Raw genomic sequence first — 21,007 nt, 5'->3', positions numbered from 1 at the left:
CCAATATGTTTGTTAATGCTTTAATTTCACTAATCCTTAGCTGTCGCCAGAGCCGTTACGAAGACAGCTTTCCTAGTCACGTTCTTGAGGGAAGCTGAAGACAGAGGTTCGAAAGCACTTGACATAAGGAACTTCAGGACAACATCCAAATTCCAAGAAGGCATCCTGAGTTGAGGAATTTTGACAGTCTCGAAGGATCTCAGTAGATCGTGAAGATCCTTGTTGTTTGACAAGTTCAGGCCCTTGTGCCTGGGCAAGACTGCCGACACATACTCCTATAGCCCTTAATAGTTGAGACTGCCAGTTTATTCTTATGCCTGAGATGAAAAAGGAAGTCAGCTATTTGTGGTACAGAGGTCGTGGTCGAGGAAACTCCTTTACTCCTGCACCATTTCCTAAAAACAGCCCACTTGTACTGGTAGACCGCATTCGAAGAAGGTCTCCTGGCACTGGCGATAGCCTTTGCCACTGCTCTCGAAAAACCTCTTGCTCTTGCCAACTTTGTGATAGTCTGAACGCAGTCAGACTCAGAGCAGGGAGGTTTTTGTGGAACCTTTCGAAATGCGGCTGCCTGAGAAGGTCCACCCTCAGTGGAAGCGTCCTTGGAAAGTCCACCTGTAGCTGCCAAGGTCTCGGGAACCAATCCGCTGCTGGCCAGAAGGGGCTATTAAAGTCATGGACGTAGCAAAGAGGTCCACTAGAGGACGTCCCCATATCCTCCACAACTCTAAACATACCTCCTCGTGAAGGGTCCACTCGGTCGGTAGTAGCTGATGTTGCCGACTGAGAAGGTCCGCTCGGATGTTCTCCACGCCCGCAATGAACTCCTCGTGTGATCGTGACCCCCGAGCATGAGTCCAAAGCAGGATCTCCTCGCTAGGGATGAACAGGGAACGGGATTGAGCAATTTCATTTTTTGAGGTAAGCTGCAGCTGTGGTATTGGTCCGAATTTACTTTAGACAATTTGGCCTGAAATCGTCTGAAGAATTGAAGGGCCAGAAAGATAGCCCCCAATTCCTTTGAGATTTATGTGCCAGACAATTCCGTTCCCTCTCCAGGTGCTCGATATACTTCCTCCTTCTCCTAGTGTTGCTCCCCATCCTTCCTGGACGTCGGAAAACAACACTAAGTCGGGGCCTGAAGACGAAGAGAAACCCCTTCCGCAGTTTCTTTAAGGGGTCGAAAGGTGATCCTTGACTAAAGGAGAGATCGTCAATGTCTCTTCCAGATTCTCCTTGTCCATCCAGTTCTCCGCCATGAAAAACTGGAGCGGTCTGAGATGAAGCCTCCCCAGGGAAACAAACTTCTCCAGCGAGGAAATGGTCCCCAGCAAACTCATCCATTCCCTCACCGAGCATGTTTCCTTCCCTAGGAAGGACGAAACTTTTTCTAAGCAAAGCAGCTGCCGTTCTCGGATGGAGGTTCGAAAAGCCACTGAATCCATCTGAATCCAGATAGACGATGGATCGCGCCGGGGATCAGATGGGACTTTTCTGGTTCACAAGAAGTCCCAGGGACTTCACACCAGCGTCAAAGTCAGGTCCTCCAGACACTTCTCCCGAGAAGAGGCTCGGATGAGCCAATCGTCCAGGTAGAACGAAACACGAACACCCGCCAGGTGAAGCCACCTCGGACATTTTTCATGATCACCGTGAAAATCATGGGAGCAGTGCACAAACCGAAGCAGAGAGCTCTGAACTGGAAGACTCGTCCCCCCAGCACAAACCTCAGGAACTTCCTTGACTGAGGATGTATGGGAACATGGAAGTACGCGTCCTGTAAGTCCAGAGAGACCATCCAGTCTCCTGGCCTTAAAGCCCCGAGAACCGACTGGGGCGTTTCCATCTTGAATTTTTCTTTCAAAATAAAGCGATTCAGGATGCTTACATCCAAGACCGGTCTCCATTCTCCTGACTGTTTCGGGACTAAGAATAGTCTGTTGTAGAACCCCGGAGAATCCAACTTCAGAACTTGTTCCACGGCCTTCTCATCAACTGCTCCAGAGGTCTAAAGAATCTGTTGCTTATCTTGGTGGTAAGAAGGCGACAGATCCCTGGGCGACGTGCAAAGGGGTGGCAACACGAGAAAGGGGATCTTGTAACCCTTCTCTAGAACACTTAGCTAACTGTGAAGGAGGAGAGAGAGGAGCCGAGGGTTTAAACTTGTCTCCGAACAAGTCTTTAAGAAGTCCAGTTAAGACTTGATAATCGGAAGTAGAGGAAGCAGACGAGGTCTACATTGTCGGGCGGTGCCGTCAGTGCACAGTAGGCATTACTCAAGGTTCTTTGCAGCGTGCCTTCGGCCCCTAGCTGCTGCAACCCCTCTCATTCCTTTTACTGTAGCTTCGTTCATATTCTCTTTCTTCCAACTTGCTAGGCCTGTCCACCCTCTCCTAACGATTATTACACCTTTCAAACCTTTTCACTGTCAATTTTCCTTTCAGCACTGCATGACCTCATAGGGCTCAGTGCTTGGATTTTGACCTAAGCTCTATATCCTATTCCATTCACAGAAATACCCAATAAAATGTCAAACTCTTGGAATGAAATGCATCTCTCAACCACAAGGCTGCTCGCTGGAAATCTCCAGCTGATCATCAGAGGAGGGAGAATCGGAAGATAGATACCAGCAGCTGATTGGATTGACAGTGCTGACTGCTTACCTGAGAGGCTGACAAGGTTGTGTATGTTATGTCTCGATAAGAAAGAGGTTCCGAAGTATTGGATAAAAGGAATAATAGTTCCCCTGTACAGGGGTCAAGGTAATAAAGGAGACTGTAAGAATTACAAGGCAAAATGTTATAATATTATTTGGCATACCAGAGAAAGTGCACCATAGTATTTCGGTTGAGGAAGAAAAGCGTGTCACAAAATGATTGACAGAGGAGAAGCAGTGCAGATATATTAAAGGATAAAGGTGTTTGAATCAACTGTTTATTGTGAAAATTCTTCCTGGAAACTCTGAAAAGGAAAAGGAAAAGGTTTTTCTGGTATGACTGGGCCTACTTCAGAAATTTTAGGTAAAACTGATGAATGGGAAAGGTGACTGTGTCGTGGATGTTGCTGTTCAGGGCAAGTTCTCAATTCAGAGCACTGGCACTGATTGACAATTGAAAGGAAGCTTCTGTTAACATACACAGATGGGAGAATAACTGGTTTGGAGTCAAAGTGAGTCCATGTCTGTCTGACATCCTTATAGATGTAGCGCTGTGATAAAGAACTTAAGATTTTGGTGCAAAGTTGTAGGATTAAAAAATGAGTTTTCAACAGAATCTTGAATGGCAAGTGTTTGTCAATGATTGAGAAAATGATGGAAGCTGCAGAAACAGGTGGAATATTCTGGAAGTGTTTGCAAAAAAAATGTTGATATTAAATTGATGTATGCATTCTTTCACGTGCATACATAAATATATGTATCTCCACACACACAGAAGCAAGAGCGTTTTCTGCTTCTATTAAGAGACACTAACACACTCAAATACGCCCTTCCAACAGGAGAAAAGAAACAGATTCGTCACTTCAAAACCTCTTTGTTTTCTTCTTCTCCCTCTCCTTCCTCCCCCTTAACCTATTCTTCCTCCTCTTCCTCCTCCTTTTCTGTCTCGTCTTCCTGCAGTCGTTGGCCAGGTGGGGGAACAGAGTTGTTCTTCTTCCTACTGTTCAATCTTTTGATGCACAAACAGGAAGAACAACTGACTCTCTTGGGCGCAGAAAAACCTAAGTTTTTTCGCAACACGGATACACACAAAGATGATGAAATCTCACCTTGTTTCAATGCATCTTCACTCGCCTGAGGTGACTCGCTTGCTGTCACTCGAACACGTGATGGGAGGAGCATCAGCTCTTTGGGACTTGGTCAGAGCCAACTTCCCATCAAAAAAGTTCTCTCTTGCTCTTCTGAACAAAGCTGACTGGATGAACTGACTGTGTTAATTAAGAGACAAAAATTAATGACCTGAAACAGATTAAATGAAGGGCAAGACTTTGAAGCTGAGCCTTCATGGTTGATCTGTTTAACCGTTATATAAAACAAATAGTCCCACTCAGAGCTCCATCTCACTTCTTAGTCCACTATTTTAGTAACAAACAGTGAATGTGTGCGGGAGAGAAGCAAAGAAACGCCTTGTGTGTAAAAAGAAAAGGGGTCACACAGCACTGAAAAGAATCTCAGTATATAAACATAACCACCGAGCTGTTCGTGATGAAAAAATAATCAAAAACTAGAAAAATCTACTCAGTTGAGCAACGGATGGAGAGAGAGAGAGAGAGAATTTTCAGCTCAGGAAACTCACAGTTGTCTTTACAGCTGGTCATCACTGGTTATCCCTTTGGGCAGCCTTTCCCATTCGACTGGGTCTGTCATCAATCAAATAGCAACAATAAATATGGACAGACAACTGAGAACGACGACTTTGTAACTAAGGAATGCAAATCAACAGGATAAAATACCATTAACGTCCCTGAAAAGCATTCAGCTTCGCCGAAAGTAACCCTATATAAGTAAAGGACCAAGGGCTTGTATTTGTGTAGGAACAAACGTACATTATATATGCATAAAAATCTCTCTCTTATCTCAGTGAGAGAGAGAGAGAGAACAACAATACAACTCATACATTAAAGCACATATTAAAGTACTGTGAGAGAGAGAGAGAGAGAGAGAGAACAACAATACAACTCATACATTAAAGCACATATTAAAGTACTGTGAGAGAGAGAGAGAGAGAACTGAAAGGATTATAAAGTTTATGCAAAAGGCCAAGCACTGGAACCTACGAAGTTATTCAGTGCTGGAAAGGAGGTAGGTTTGAAAGGTGTAACAGGAGGAGAAACCTCACAGTTGCACTATGAAACTCATATGTTAAGCCCAGAGGTCTAGCAGTTGCAACATCCCATGTGTCCAACAAACTACAGGTGTGGGATTCCTTCCTCAACTCCTCCAGACCAGGAAGGTATTCCCGGCTGGGCAGAACCAACCAGTTGGTTCAGAGAATTGCCCAGACTCCCCCCACCAATACGTAAGTTCTATGTAAAGAACAAAGGTTTGTATTAATGTTGGAACAAAAAGCAAATTCTTAAGTAATATTTACATTTACGGCCAACCACAGCCACCCCTCATTCTGGTACCTGGGTCAAAGGCCAAACTGGAGTACAGACCATTGAGTTGGCAGGGCTTCCCACATACCATAGGGAATTAATGACCTTGTCTGAAAGTTTAACAGGCTGAATCCCTAAGTAAAGAACTCCAGGTTTGTATGTCGGGAAAAAATACAAATTACTTTAATAAAAATTGGCTATTTTGAGTCCATCCTTTGGATGACAATATTATTCCTGTTTTGAAAAATGTAGTTTTATTCCTTTGTAGGAAAAGCTCTTGAAGATGATTACTTCTAGGGTTATGGGAAAATCTGTTTTCATTCAGTACAAGGTCACTTTAATGGTAGCTGTTAAAAGTAAATAGTACACCATATACTGATACTAATTCAATATTTACTTGAAATGGTAAAAAATAGTCGCAAAAATGTCCAGGGTACGGTTTATTGATAGGCAAACATTGTCGCGAGAGTGTACAAAAATACAATTGGTTTGATACAAAACATAGGAGCATGTTAGCTTACCACATGCTGTGAGGTAATTCAAGAAGTATTCGATACTACACATGAAAAACCTAAGCAACAGAGGCAGTCCCTGAGTTACGACAGTGATCCTTTCCTGAGGCCGCGACTCGAAGTTGAATCCACCTTAAGTCTTATCTTAATAATAATCATAATAATAATAATAATAGTAATAATAATACTGTATTCTTTATTTCAACTCACACAATCTAGATACATGAGATAAAATGATAAAAATGATAATTGGCAATAAATACAGTAGTTAACATTAAAAATATTATACAAATAAAAAAGTGAGGAATTCTTAGCATCGTAAGATCGGATCGACGAATGTCGAGACCGTCATAACCCAGGGACTCTTGTACTGTAAATGGTAACACTGAAAACTGATCAAGTTGACAATACAAGGCCCCCCATGCTGAGGACTTACATAAGGTCTCTAGTGCTTACATAATAGACACACACTTGCTTTCTGCACTGATCAGGTACAAAAGATACATATCATCACTAGGACTTACAAACAAGATATGCACAACAGCCACTGGTTTCCTTACTTAATGGACTAAGTGAGAACTTATGAAACAAATGTCCAAGAAAGGATCTTATATAGTAATGGTGTATAGTCATTTTGATGGCAGTTTATATTTTACCTGTATTTTCTTTTGTTAAGAGAGACTTCCTACAATGTTGAACTAGCCTGCAAGACTCATATTGCTTCCAAGTCATATAGATTCTTAATTACTGTACATTTCATCGTTTGGTATTTACCAGTTGTTAACTTGTTTTCAACCAGTTTGTGATATGTATTAGATAAGTTGTCATGTGGATGTGTCCTAAGATTATTTTTATGGGTAAATGCTTTCTCACATTCCTAGCATGTAGGTAACTCCTCGTTAATCCATGTTTGCAAGGACTGCAGCACCCCCAATATATATATATATATATGTACATACAGTAAATCCCCGAATTCGCGGAATCACGATTCGGGGACTCACGTATTCACGGATTTATTTGTGGAATCTGTCTACCCATTATTCGCAGGAAAATCACCCATTTGCTGTATTTTTCACTGAGAAATATTCACTAATTCCTCTATTTTCATCTCATTTTCATGACAAAATGCACTTTTTGTGATAAAACTATTAAAATACTCAGGTAATGCTCAAGTTACGATAATTCACCTTACGATATTTCGATTTTGCAATGGGGTAAGCAATTAATACTGATACGACAATATTATTTATAAAATATTTTTCAATTTCGTGCAGGTGCAGGCAGCAGCGTAATCAGGCAGTGAGAGAGACCAAAATACAATAGACAAGTTTTCCTCCATCTCTTTATCCCCATCTTCTAGTTGAAAAAGTAAAAGAGAATGATAAAAGTATTGTTAGTAATACTATACTCTTGTGTAAATGCATACAGCCATGAACAACTGACGGAGAAACTGTTGTTTTGCTTGTAACTAAACTGGATAACAACAGCAATTTACCTGGTATTTCAACCATTTATGCGGTAATAAACAATTACCATAGGTTATAGAACAAATGATATTAAGTAGAATAGGACTGATATATCTTTACATTATACCCTTATTCAGTATGGACAAAAGATTGTCAAGGAAATATACTGCTAAATTTAAGCTGCAAGTTGTAGCTGAAGTTGATAAAACAATGTTCAAGCTGCTAATGACTCTACTGTAAATTATTGTGCATCAGCAACATGGATGAAACTCGATTGTAATTAAAATTGGAGAGAAAGTATTTTAATCAAAACTACTGGGCACGAAAGAACACATTACTGTTTTTTTACACCGATAAACAATAAATATGTAAAGCTCGTATTATGATGAAATCAAGTGAAAATAGCGAACGGAATCTTTAATTTTTTTACACAAAAACAAATGCCCCCAAACGGCCATCGTCATCTATTAACGAAAAATAGATAAATTAATTTCACAATGGGACATATTTTAGTTATATTTCGACTTTCATAAGTAATATTTCATTTTTCGTACAACATACTTTTCGTATAACGAAAAATAGCCTTGCCCAATATAAATAAAGTATCTTGAGATTCATTGACACTAACTAGAAGCAAGAAAAGCGCTCTGAAATGAGTTGAATATGACAAAATAAACACAGCGTAATCGATTTCCAAACGAAAACAATGATCGCAGTTTATAATACAAAAGCAATATAAGAATATATACAATATTATTGGGTACAGTGAATTAAGGCATAACATTTTAAAAGATCCATGGAAAAGATGCATATTCGGTATGTTGATGTTTGTATAATAAGATATGTGAATATAGAGGACAGTATAATGTAGGCTAGGCTACTGTATATGTATATGATACCCCACAGTGTAGGCTAGGCTAATTCTTGTTTGTTATTCAATTTCTTTTTGTAATGAATTATCATAAGTAACTCTGCATGAACCTCCAGAATTAGTTGATTCCATGTATGTATAGAGTATACTGTACTTTATAGCATAGGCCAGGCTACATGTTGTAGACTCTTCGTTGGGTGAGTCGGTAGAGCTGCGGACTGTCACTTGATGGGCCAGAGTTCAATTCCCCGGCCGGCTGATAAAGAGTTAGAGGAATTTATTTCTGGTGATAGAAATTTATTTCTCGCTATAATGTGGTTCGGATTCCACAATAAGCTGTAGGTCCCGTTGCTAAGTAACCAATTGGTTCTTAGCCACATAAAATAAGTCTAATCCTTCGGGCCAGCCCTAGGAGAGCTGTTAATCAGCTCAGTGGTCTGGTAAAACTAAGGTATACTTAACTTTTAACCATATATTTGTACGAGGTACTGAATACCCTAGTGTAGGCTAGGCTATGTTCGAGATGCGTTTCTTATGACAAATGATGGTTTTTTTTTTTTTTGGAACCTAACCCCATCATAAGTAGGATAATACCTGTATAAGCATTTTTAGTTTGTGTGTATGTGTTTGAACTATCAAAATAGGTAGTTCTAAGTGTTTTTAGAAGGTTTCTAAGTATTCGCGGGTTTTAACCTATATGCGGGTTTTAGATATTTGCGGAGGGGGGGTACACATCCCCCGCAAATATGGGGGGTTTACTGTAATACAAATTTTCCATAACAACTTTTACCCTTAAAAATTAAACAAACACTCTACAGGGGAATCACACCTTTGAAAAGTGCAGTAACTTTGTGAATGGGTATCACATCTTTTAAAAGATGTGATTCATGATGTAGTTACCTTTGTATCATATTATTGCATGTACAAATATAAAAATAATTCATTTTTCATACAGATTTTACACATAAACGCATGAAAACTTGTAAATTACTTAAAAAATTAAACATAAACACTTCTGCAGGGTTTCTCGGCGACTTCGCAAATTTTTCACTTCTGTGAAAAAATCGCATGTGTCAATTAGTTAGGTTCCAATGAAAAATTCGCATACCTGTGAATTCGCGCAACTCGAATCGCGTAGGATCAAGGTATGACTGTAATTGACATTTTTCATACAGGAATGTTTTTTTTTTTTTTTTACCATATCCACAAGCTTCCAATCTCCACAAGAGCCTTAGATATACTACAGCAGATAATTGAGGGTTTACTCTAAATGGTTACTTTCCAGTATGCATTCTTATATGATGTATAAGACCTGATTTAGTGGAAAATGCTTTCCCACATTCCTTGCACATGAATGGCTTTACTCTAGTATGAATTCTCATATGATCTGCAAGTGTATTAAATGATATGGGGCATATTAATAATTTTCAATGGACATACTGTACATAATTACAGTTTGAAACATAGAAGGAATTCTGATGACGAATTCAGGATGTGCAGCTTTTTCTACAAGGATTGAGAAAGGTAAACAATCCTTCGTCGTACCACTCTGGTACGCAGTCACACCATCCGCTCGCTCAGTGACTGATCTGGAGATGTTTATGGAAACTGAGCTTAGTTGAAAGAATTCTGTTGACAAATTCAAGACGTGGGAAAAGGTAAGCGGCTTTTGGTCAAAGACCTGTGGTATGCAAAGCTCCCATAGTTACAGTATTAGGAAAACACATGTGTGGGATGATGTTACCACATATTTTTATGACTTCGGGAAATAAATAATTTTAATGTATAATTTCTATCATGTTCCAGTGACTTTAGTACCATCTTCAGTATAAAATGTATTGCTGCTCTTATTTTTTAAGACAGTTGGGAAAACCATATACTTGGTTACCCAGTGTGCTTGGCTTTTGTGGGAAATAGGATGTGTGAGAGAAGTTGGAGAGAATTCACAGCGGGAGGGACACGTGTCTTCATTTTTATAAATAAACAAAGAAAACGTCCACGTGTCTTCATTAGAAGCCACCATATGTATTACATAAAAATATGTCATGGAAAATGATTTCCCACACTCCTTACATATGAATAGCTTCTCTCCAGTATGAATTCTCATATGAGCTGTACAATGTGATTTCTTGTAAAATGCTTTCCCACACTCATTGCACAAGAATGACTTCTCTCCAATATGGATTCTCATAATATGTAAGATGTAAGATATGGTATCTTCGAAAATGCTTTCCCGCATTCCTTGCATGATTGGCTTCTCTCAAGTATGCATTCGCATATGACATGTAAGACTTGGTTTCAGGGAAAATGCTTTCCCACACTCATTGCACATGAATGGCTTCTCTCCAGTATGCACTCTCATATGGCGTGTAAGATCTGGTTTCTGGGAAAATGCTTTCCCACATTCCTTGCACATGAATGGCTTCTCTCCAGTATGCACTCTCATATGAACTGTAAGATATGGTTTCTGGGAAAATGCTTTCCCACATTCCTTGCACATGAATGGCTTCTCTCCAGTATGCATTCTCATATGACATGTAAGATCTGGTTTCCTGGAAAATGCTTTCCCACATTCCTTGCACATGAATGGCTTCTCTCCGGTATGCATTCTCATATGACGTGTAAGATCTGGTTTCTGGGAAAATGCTTTCCCACATTCCTTGCACATGAATGGCTTCTCCCCAGTATGCATTCTCATATGACGTGTAAGATGTGGTTTCTGGGAAAATGCTTTCCCACATTCCTTGCACATGAATGGCTTCTCTCCAGTATGCATTCTCATATGACGTGTAAGATCTAGTTTCTGGGAAAATGCTTTCCCACATTCCTTGCACACGAATGGCTTCTCCCCAGTATGCATTCTCATATGAACTGTAAGATCTGGTTTCCTGGAAAATGCTTTCCCACATTCCTTGCACATGAATGGCTTCTCTCCAGTATGCATTCTCATATGAACTGTAAGATGTGGTTTCTCGGAAAATGCTTTCCCGCATTCCTTGCACATGAATGGCTTCTCTCCAGTATGCATTCTCATATGACGTGTAAGATTTGGTTTCTCGGCAAATGCTTTCCCACATTCCTTGCATATGAATGGCTTCTCTCCAGTATGCATTCTCATATGACCTGAATGATGTTGTTTCTGGGAAAATGCTTTCCCACATTCCCTGCACATGAATGGCTTCTCTCCAGTATGGATTCTCATATGATCTGAAAGACATTGTTTCTGGGAAAACGCTTTCCCACACTCATTGCATATGAATGTTTTCTCTCTGGTAAGATTTGTGATATGACTTGTGAGATTAATTTTCTTGTTAAATGCTTTCTCACAGTCAGTGGATCTGAAAGGTTTCTCTCCATTGTGACTATTCCTTCTTTCTTGTTTTACTTCCTTTTTGCAAGTTAGTGGATCTTTTTCATTCACTGCTGAATTCATTTCATATGAATATTCATAATTTTCATTAGACTCACAGAATACCTCTGGCTCTATTTTGATGTCCATCAATGGATCCAGAGACAAAAAGTCACCATCACTGGTTTCGCTAAAGGCAGCCATGTTGCTGCTGTCTTGATTTATGGAAGGGTGTGATAATGCACCTTCAGTTTCACTTTTCAAAGGTAATTCTAAAGAATGTTCTGGATTCATTTTAGCCTTTTGTCCTGCCCTGTTCTGTAATGATAATGTGTTCAATTGACAACTCTTAACAAAAATTGTTTACAAATGATTATCCAATAAATCTGTTACAAATTAAGTACTATATCTTGAAGGACTACAACCAGATTTCATTGCTAATGTAAGAATCTAATATTCAGAACAGATTTTACTTGTTGTTGTTGTAATTTGTAAAGTAGGAGTACAATAGTAATTCTTGCACTTAAGAGCTGCTACTGGTAATATTACATGTAGTACCATTAAACACAAGCATTCCCAAAATCTTGATGCTGCTCACAACTGACAAAGGAAGGAAGGTTCTTCTGAGGGAGAATCTGAAATCAAAGAATGCAACACAGAGTTAGGAAACATAATGCCAAAACTGAAGCAAAATAAATTTAATTCAGGTTCCTCTAAAGGTCTCAGGCCAATTAACCCTCTAACGCCGAGCCTCTATTTACAAATACGTCTCCCGTATGCCGGCGGCGTTCAGGAGTTAGCGCCGAAGCGGAAAAAAAGTTTTTTTCAAAAAACCACAGCACACTTAGTTTTTAAGATTAAGAGTTCATTTTTGACTCCTTTTTTTTGTCATTGCCTGAAGTTTAGTAGGCAACCATCAGAAATGAAAAAATATCATTATCATATATAAATATTGAAATATATGACAGCACAAAAAAAACATTTTCATATATAATTTTATACAAATCGCGCTATGAGCAAAACGGTTAAAGCTAACGGGTTACTTTCTTTTTCTTTGTATTGTACACTAAATTGCGATGATTTTGGCATATAACAAATTGTAAAACGATCAAAGCAACACAGAGAAAATATTATCACAAAATGATGCATGAATTAAATAACCCTCGATGTAAAAAATGTTTTTTTAAATTCACCATAAATCGAAATATTGTGCTAGAGACTTCCCGTTTGTTGAAAAATGAAGGTAATTGATTGAATATTACTAGACCATAAGTGTTTTAGCTTACAATTGCAGTTTTCGACCATTTCGGTCGAGTTAAAGTTGACCGAAGGTCGAATTTTTTCTATTTATCGTGATTTATATGAAAATATTTCAAAACTGATAAAAGCTACAACCATGAGTTATTTTCTGTTGTATTCTACATGAAAATGCGCACATTTTCATATATAAAAGTTTATGTAACGACTAATATAAAACGGTGCAAACATTACGACAATGTGACGAAAGAATTTCTGAAATGTTCGGCAGAGTTACCGCACTGACGTAAGGAAAATGTTTTTTTTCAAAAATTCACCATAAATCGAAATATTGTGCTAGAGACTTCCAATTTATTGCAAAATGAAGGTAAATGATTGAGTATTACTAGAATGTAAGAGTTTTAGCTTACAATTGCGTTTTACGACCATTTCGGTCGAGTTAAAGTTGACCGAAGGTTGAAATTTTGGAAGTTATCATGATTTATGTGAAAATATTTCAAAATTGATAAAAGCTACAACCATGAGTTATTTTCTGTTGTATTCTACATGAAATTGCGCACATTTTCATATATAAAAGTTTATGTAACGACTAATGTAAAACGATGCAAACATTACGACAACGTGACGAAAGAATTTCTGAGATGTTCGAGCCGAAAAGTTACATGCGCGAGAGCGTAAGGAAAAAGGTTTTTTCAGAAATTCACCATAAATCGAAATATTGTGTTAGAGACTTCCAGTTTCTTGCAAAATGAAGGTACATGATTGAATATTACTAGAATGTAAGAGTTTTAGCTTACAATTGCGTTTTACGACCATTTCGGTCGAGTTAAAGTTGACCAAAGGTTGAAATTTTGGCAGTTATCGTGATTTACATGAAAATATTTCAAAACTGATAAAAGCTACAACCATGAGTTATTTTTAGTTGTATTCTACATGAAATTGCACACAATTCCATATATAAAACTTTATGTAACGACTAATATAAAACGGTGCAAACATTATGACAACGTGACGAAAGAATTTCTGGCGCGGATGCAAAGAAAAAGTTTTTTTTCAAAAATTCACCATAAATCGAAATATTGTGCTAGAGACTTCCAATTTGTTGCAAAATGAAGGTAAATGATTGAATATTACTAGAATGTAAGAGTTTTAGCTTACAATTGCGTTTTTTGACCATTTCGGTAGAGTCAAAGTTGACCGAAGGTTGAAATTTTGGCAGTTATCGTGATTTATATGAAAATATTTCCAAACTGATAAAAGCTACAACCATCGGTTGTATTTTGTTGTATTTTACATGAAATTGCACACCTTTTCATATATAAAACTTTATGTAATGGCTAATATAAAACAGTGCAAAAATTACGACAAAATGATGAAAGAATTTCTGAAATTTTCGACCGAGTTACCGCGCAGACGTAAGGAAAAAGTTTTTTTCAAAAATTCACCATAAATCGAAATATTGTGCTAGAGACTTCCAATTTGTTGCAAAATAAAGGTAAATGATTGAATATTACTAGAATGTAAGAGTTTCAACTTACAATTGCGTTTTTTGACCATTTTGGTAGAGTCAAAGTTGACCGAAGGTTGAAATTTTGGCAGTTATCGTGATTTATATGAAAATATTTCCAAACTGATAAAAGCTACAACCATCGGTTGTATTTTGTTGTATTTTACATGAAATTGCACACATTTTCATATATAAAACTTTATGTAACGGCTAATATAAAACAGTGCAAAAATTACGACAAAATGATGAAAGAATTTCTGAAATTTTCGGCCGAGTTACTGCACAGACGTAAGGAAAAAGTTTTATTCAAAAATTCACCATAAATCGAAATATTGTGCTAGAGACTTCCAATTTGTTGCAAAATGAAGGTAAATGATTGAATATTACTAGAATGTAAGAGTTTTAGCTTACAATTGCGTTTTTCGACCATTTTGGTCGAGTCAAAGTTGACCGAAGGTTGAAATTTTTTGTAGTCGACATACGGTACGTCCACTCGGCACCCAACAGACAATTTTAGTCGACGTATGATACGTCCAGTCGGTGTTTAAGGGTTAAAAAGGTGTGTATTTGACAGTACTATCCAAATATTGATACAATCTAACCAAATGTGGTCCAACACAGCATCAAAACATTCCTGAGGCAACAATGCAACACCAGTTAACAGCTGATATTGACTCCCTCCCTCTCACATCTGTAAACCACCTTAGCTGAACATTACAGTATTACTTATGAACATATCCTAATTAACAAATCAAAGCCCAAGAATAGAAAATGCAAGAGACCAGCATAAGGATTTTGTGGGGTAACAGCATTAAGGGTACAGTATACAGTAAATGCTTAATTATATATGATCCAGTTATACATAACACCATATTATCCACAGATGCAGTAGACAATAAGAAGAAAAAATAGTAAGGGTGAATTGAGTAGTAATTTGAGGAGAGATGAAAGTTTTCAAATTAGTTTCACCAATTGTTACTGCAGATACAATACATGAGTAGCTATTAAGACCAGCAACACTGCTGACAGTCTTGGAAGGTAGGTGCTGCTACATTTCCTCATATTTGACTAATTTTTTTCAGGGCCATACAAACCAGAGGTTTTTATGAAGGAGTATCTTTCAGTGCAAGTTGGAAATGGGTTGACTGGTGGTTAAGAAGAGTGAGCAAGGAAATTCCCCACTCACATGCCATCACCAAGCACTCCTTCTTTTGGCTTGATGAACAAAGAGGGTTGGTTGAGATGGGAGATATGATATAAGGTTTTGGTTTGTACACCTATGAAAATTTCATATTACAGTATTTCCTTGATTACTGTATCTGCATATGCACTGTTTGTGACTTGGCAGTATCCACATTTAATTCCAGCCCACAAAAATATGCATGAATGTATACATACATAAATAAAAGTGAATACAGTAAAAAGCCTTTGGTTTTCAATGCTGCATGGGTGGAAAAACTACACATTTTTAAAGTTATTTGTATTTTTCCTTACATACAAACCTGAAGGTCTTACATATGGATATACTTGCAGCACGAGCTGGGAAAATGACCGTTTAACTTTAAACAAGGTGGTTAACTATCGATGGTAGGGTGTGAGTCCCGCCCACCCCCTTTGTTACGCATTCACTTTACCTTTCGGCCCAGGTAGCAGGATGAGGGGTGGCTTGAGGTGGGCCATTCATGTAAAGACCTTCAGGTTTGTATGTTGGGAAAAATACAAATTTTAAATAATACAAATTTTTAAAAATTTGTAGCTTGTTCCTGCACAAATAGAAACCTTCGGTCTTTACATATGGAGACTTACTTCTTGATGGGAGGATTCTGAGTAAATCTCTGAACTGACTGGTAGTTCAACTCACCTGGGACTCCTTCCTGGTCATGCAGAACAGAGGAGGGAGTCCCATACCTCTGACCTGCTGAGCATAAGTGATGTTCAACTGCCACACTTCTGGGCCTTTTGAATTAATGGGTATGTATAGCATCATTGATTCAAAAAGGGCTTGGGTGAACCCACAGTGTAGGACACAATAAAAGGCTAATAGAACCAACAGGTTTTGTTCTATTGTCAGTCCCTCTCTCCTTGCTACAGAGAGGGGAAGGACTTGCATCTATTAATCTACAGACTCACATATTATAAACAGGGTACAGTCTCAGTTATGTAGCTCACCAGCATAGCAAGCGCGTCCAGCACGTCATGTTTCGCCAACCATATCTCTGCCCTACGGGCGAGGAAGGGTATAAAAAGAGAAAGGGAGGAGGTCAGTAACTCATTCACACTCTCTCTTTGCAACCAAACACCTTAGGCGAGATGCTACCTGTCCTTCTAGGGGAGCGGGGTAAGCTAAACAACTTGTTGAGCAGTCACCACAGGACCCTAGGAAAAAGTGTCCATGGACTCATGGGCAATGTCCCAAAGGTAGAAGGATGTGAATGTGGTTTTTCGTGACCACACTTCCGCCCTTAGTATCTGTGAAACCGACAGGTTCTTCCTGAATGCGAGGTATGGCCCAATGTCCCTAACCTCACAAGGTCTGCTTGGAACGTACTCCTGTCTACTTTGTCAGAAGTAGAGTAAGTTTCCTTGATTATCTCATGAAACCAGAAAGAATCATGTTCTTGAACACTTTTTCTTGTTTAGGTCACTACTAACAAAGAGTTGTCGACACCCAGGCCATAGTTGTCGTGTCCTCTTAAGGTATTACTGCAGCACTCTAACTGGATGCAGCAGCATCTCATCTGGATCATTACCAACAAAGACCTCTAGGGAGGGGATCAAGAAGGACTTGAATCTGGTGTCAGGAACTGATGGATTCTGAGTCTTTGCTACAAATTCTGGGACAAATTCAAGCGTGACAGATCCCCATCCCCTCGAGTGCTTAACGTCAAAAAAGGCCATGTAGTTCACCTACTCCCTTCACCGATGCCAGGGCAAGCAAGAAGACAGTCTTGAGGGTCAGATCCCTGTCTGATGACTCTTGTAGGTGTTTGTAAGGTGCACGAATCAGGCTCCAAAGAACGAGAGTCACATCCCACTCAGGGGGCCTGAGTTCCCTGGGAGGGTAACGCTTTCAGACACTGGACTAGGCCAAGGATGGCCCTGTAGCTTTTAACAGCTGTGATGGAGAGAAGCTTCTTTTGGCAAAGAAAGCGGGGAAGTTCACTACCTGCTGAATAGCACCTCTGACCGGAGAGATGCCCCGTCTACGACACAACCACAAAAGGTGTCCCATTTCCCCTGTCACACAGCCACAGAGGACTTACAAAGGTATCCAGACATTTCCGTCGCTGCTCAACGAGAAATGACTCGTTTGCAAGAGATGCTGGATATTCTCTAGCCGTGAAGAGACAGGGACTCTACGGACTGGTGGAATCTCTCAATGTGCCGCTGGCAAAGGAGGCTGTGGCAAGGAGGACTCGCTCTTGGTGCCTCGGACAGCAGAGATAGCAGGTCTGGGTACCATTTGGCATGTGGCCACTTGGGAGCCACCAGGGTCATTCTGAGATCTGCGGTGATCATTACTCTGTTGATCACCACACAAATCAGACAGAACGAAAGAAGCATGTACACTTCAAGATTGTCCCATGGGTGCTGAAAGGTATCTTCTGCTGCTGTCCATGAGTCCAGGACGACTGAGCAGAACACCGGCAACTTCCTGTTGTGACAGGTTGCAAACAGGTCTATCACTGGTCATCCCCACAGGTCGAACAATGAAGAGAAAGATCCCACCAAGAAAAATCAGCTCGATGGAAATCAGGGCAGCGAGGGAAGAAACATGTCTGCATCGCACGACGGCCAAAAGCAAAATTTGAATGTTTACGTCCGGGCAGGGGGCACTTTTTAACGGCCAAAAGCAAAATTTGAATGTTTACGTCCGGGCAGGGGGACTCCTCCCGGACGGTAGTTAACCACCTAACCACCTTGTTTGAAAGTTCAATGGCCATTTCCAGCTGCGCTGTAAGTAATTCCTAATGTAAAGGATCAATGGTTTGTATATCATGTTGAAACAAATCACACTTTAGTAACATCACCTTTTTTAAGAGTAAAATGCATTTTTCCTAACATACAAACCCGAGGTCCTTTACACATGGGGAATACTTTTGGCGTAGCTGAACTGGTCACTAAAGACTCACAAGGCATGAGTTGGTATTACTACCAGCTGGGCATGTGGTTGGTAACAGTGGGAAGCCCACAGTATCAACCACCCAGCTTCACACATTCACTTTACTTTCAGGTCTAGGGCAGATTGTGGGGAGGCTGAGGTGGGTAACCTGAGTAAAGGACCTCAGGTTTGTACGTCAGGAAAAGTGCATTTTACTCTTAAAAAATGCGATTTGTTCCTACACAAATACAAACCCTTGGTCCTTTACATATGGGGACTCAAGATTCGGTGAGAGGAATCTGAGTGTAGGTCTCTGAATGACTGGAAGTTCAACACACCTTATGTTCACCTGGGGTAAGAACCCGGAGGACATGGCCACTGGACCATGAGCACTGTTGCGAGAACTGTGGTGTCACAGACCAGTCTACTAGACCGTCCTTGCTGTGACGAGGTTACAGTATGTAAACGATCACACAGCGAGGTGAAAGCCAGAGAGAACCCTTCCCAGCCACATAAGGGGTGATTAGGAAACGTCAGGAATAAGGACCAACATAAGGAATGGGTTTGGTAATTAGCCCACAACCCCTTCCCTGCCTTGCAGGGGAAAGAGGGGACATTACATCTAATGTGTACCTGGAAGGCAACAAAGATAGGACACTCAAGGAATGAAGCTCACCTGCGTCAGACGTCTGGTTCAGCTTGTACGGCCTAACTCTCTGCCCAACAGAAAGGGTTGGATGATAGAGGGGAAGAGAGTGCCAGTCACTCACCTTTCACGCCCAATCACGCACATACAACAGATGAGACGCAACTCTGCCCTATACGGGAGCTGGGTAAGTTACACAACTTGTTGAGCAGCCACCACTGGCCCCAAGGAGAAGGTATCTAAGGACTGATGGGTAACGTCCCTTAGGTAAAAAGAGGCGAATGTGGTCTGGCGTGACCACACGACCGCCTTCAGTACCTACTGAACCGACAGGTTCTTCTTGAATGCTAAAGAGGACGCAATCCCCAATTTCGTTAGCACAGGGGCGTAGGGAGCTGGTGATGTCCTCTCCAGCTGTTGCATACACTTTCTTGATAACCTCACGAAGCCAGAAAGAAATCGTGTTCTTGGACATCACCTTCTTAGGGGTCCCGGTGCTAACGAAGAGTCACCGACACTCAGGCCTGAGGTGCCGTGTTCTCTTCAGATAGCGCCGTAGTGCCCGTACAGGACACAGTCGCAACTCATCAGGGTCATTATCTACAAAGTCACTCAGGGATGGGATCCTGAAAGACTCAAACCGAGTGTCAGGGACCGCTGGATTTTGAGTCTTTGCTACGAACTCCGGGACAAATTCGAGCGTCACCGAAGCCCATACCCTCGAGTGTCTAACCGTAAAGGAAAGTCCCTGTAATTCGCTAATCTTCTTCGCCGATGCCAGGGTTAGAAGGAAGACAGTCTTGAGAGTCAGATCCCTGTCTGTGGCCTCTTGTAGTGGCTCGTAAGAGGCACGAGGTAGGCTCCACAAAACGAGAGACACGTCCCACTTGGGGGGCCTCAGTTCCCTGGGTGGGCAAGACCGTTCGAAGCTCTTCATCAGCAAAGATATTTCCAAGGAGGACGAAATATCGATGCCTTTCAGCTTCAGGACCAAGGCTAAGGCCGCCCTGTATCCTTTTACTGCTGAAACTGATAAGAGTTTCTCCCGACGAAGAAATCCGCTACCTGCTGAAGAGTGGCTCCGACTGCAGAAGACGGCCCACTTACCCTGGTAAACCGCTGCAGAGGACTTCCTGAGGTATCTGCCATCTCTGTTGCTTCTCGGTGAGAAAAGCCTCTCGCTTGCAGGAGATGGTGGATAACCTCCAGGCGAAAAGAGACAGGGAGCCCACGGCCTGGTGGTACCGTTCTGCGTGGGGCTGACGAAGCAGGTTGTGCCAGAGGGGAAGCTCTCTCGGAACCTTGGAGAGCAGAGCCAGCAGGTCTGGATACCAAGCGGCTTCCGGATGCTTGGGGTCCACCAGGATCATTTGAAGGTTCGTCGACACCAGAACCCGACTGAGAACTGGGCGGAGACAGAACGGGGTAAAGGCATACACTTCGAGGTTGTTCCATGAGTGTTGGAAGGCATCTTCTGCAGCTGCACACGGGTCTGGTACGACAGAGAAGAAGGTTGGAAGCTTCCTGTTGTACCGGGTGGCAAACAGATCGGCTACTGGATGCCCCCACAGATCAAAGAGCCTGTCTGCCATGCTCTGATGGAGAGACCATTCGGACCCCACTACCTGATCCCAACGGCTGAGTGTGTCCGCCAGGACATTCCTCTTGCCTGGAATGTACCTGGCTGACAGCTCTACAGAGTGTGCAACTGCCCATTAGTGCACCTGCAACGTCAACTCATGGAGAGCTCGAGAGACAAGACCAACTTACTTGTAGACGTATGCCACCACGGTCGTGTTGTCGCTCATCAACGCCACCGAGTGTTCCATCAAATGGTCCTGGAAGCACTGAAGACCTAAGAATGCTGCCTTCATCTCCAGGACGTTGATGTGAAGTGCCGGTCATGTTGGTCCCACACGCCTGAAGTCAGCAACTCCGCCAGGTGTGCGCCCCAGCCCTCCTTCGATGCGTCTGAAAAGAGAAGCAAGTCCGGAGGGCAAGAAGACAGAGGTGTCCCTATGCAGAGGTTCCTGTCGTCCAACCACCAGGCGAGATCGTCCCTCACCTCCTGAGAGATGGGGACGAGAACCAACTGGGGCTCCCGAGACTGATCCCAGGAGTCCCTCAGTCTCCAGTGGAGAGACCGAAGGTGGAGCCGACCGTGCGGAACGAGTTTCTCCAAGGACAAAATGTGGCCGATCAC

General features: G+C 41.2%; 1 pseudogene; it reads right to left on the bottom strand.

Annotated features, from left to right (window-relative positions):
- LOC136838044 (zinc finger protein 420-like) overlaps positions 1-21,007 on the bottom strand; it is an 82,488-nt pseudogene that overhangs the window by 37,683 nt on the left and 23,798 nt on the right.

The sequence above is a fragment of the Macrobrachium rosenbergii genome, unplaced genomic scaffold, assembly GCF_040412425.1.
Source record: "Macrobrachium rosenbergii isolate ZJJX-2024 unplaced genomic scaffold, ASM4041242v1 13909, whole genome shotgun sequence".
In the NCBI taxonomy this organism is placed as follows: domain Eukaryota; kingdom Metazoa; phylum Arthropoda; class Malacostraca; order Decapoda; family Palaemonidae; genus Macrobrachium; species Macrobrachium rosenbergii.
The sequence above is the reverse complement of the archived record's forward strand: the minus strand, read 5'-3'. Positions and strand labels throughout refer to the sequence as shown.